The sequence below is a fragment of the Penaeus monodon genome, chromosome 33 (genome assembly GCF_015228065.2).
Source record: "Penaeus monodon isolate SGIC_2016 chromosome 33, NSTDA_Pmon_1, whole genome shotgun sequence".
Lineage (NCBI taxonomy): Eukaryota > Metazoa > Arthropoda > Malacostraca > Decapoda > Penaeidae > Penaeus > Penaeus monodon.
This window is the reverse complement of record NC_051418.1, coordinates 24,189,560-24,190,443: the sequence shown is the minus strand read 5'-3', so window position 1 is coordinate 24,190,443 and position 884 is coordinate 24,189,560. Positions and strand designations below refer to the sequence as shown.

At 29.5% G+C, this 884-nt stretch overlaps 1 protein-coding gene across 1 annotated transcript in view; it reads left to right on the top strand.

Moving 5' to 3' along the window:
• Positions 1-325, top strand: part of LOC119594175 (nitric oxide synthase-interacting protein homolog) — a gene marked incomplete in the record, with an annotated part of 15,282 nt that extends 14,957 nt beyond the window's left edge. Inside the window, 1 exon segment of the mRNA XM_037943245.1 lies at positions 1-325.
• Positions 326-884: the final 559 nt, after the last annotated feature.

Here is an 884-nt window from a genome sequence, read left to right as displayed (position 1 = left end):
TCCCAAAGGCTTTGGGATAAAGAAGAGTTTAGACTAGAAATTATAAGAAACAACCAATTTTATATATTTTCGTCATACACTGACTGCTAACAGAGAAAACGTTGCTTACGCATAAGCAAACATATCGACAAAGTTGAATCCGTTGAAAATTGTAAAACCGATAAAAAATAATTGTATATGACCCTGTATTCTTAATGTGGTAATTACTGTTTGAGGTGTTTTGACTTTCATTGAATTGAAACTTTTAGATTTACAAAATGCTAAATATATTTTAGGACAAAAATATTATGGTTTAAGGTATCTATGAAAATATAAATCAATTTACTCATTTGTTTATATGTGATTATTATTTATTTTCCTTTTTCTTTTAAATAGTTAAGCATTTCTGTATATGAATTAGTTCTCTGCAATTCTGAGAAACTAAAAATACATAGGTATTGATGTAAATATTCTCATATCTAACAATTTAGATTAGGCTGGGTTACTTTAGAGTACATGAACCAGCCTGAGATAATTTTAGAAGGTTTAATGATTGTTTTGATTCCACAGTATTTGGGATAGTTGCATAAAATTCTTGCACTTTAACTACCAGATACTATGATGCTAATAATACGTAATGAATTGAATTGAAACTAGCTGATCTAATAAACTACTCAATATTCATTTCAAGAATACAAAAGGCACTCACACCGACTTGAAGAAATAATCTATATATAAAATATGACATTATGTCCTCTGTGGTCTTCTCTTCAGATTCCTTGCAAACACTAATAGGTCTCATTGACAGGAATAGGTCTAGCTGAGCCATAGGAATAAGAAAACAAATAGGAGGTCTGAAGTCATGTTCGAGAACAGTAGTGATTAAACAATTAAAACAGTGGTAA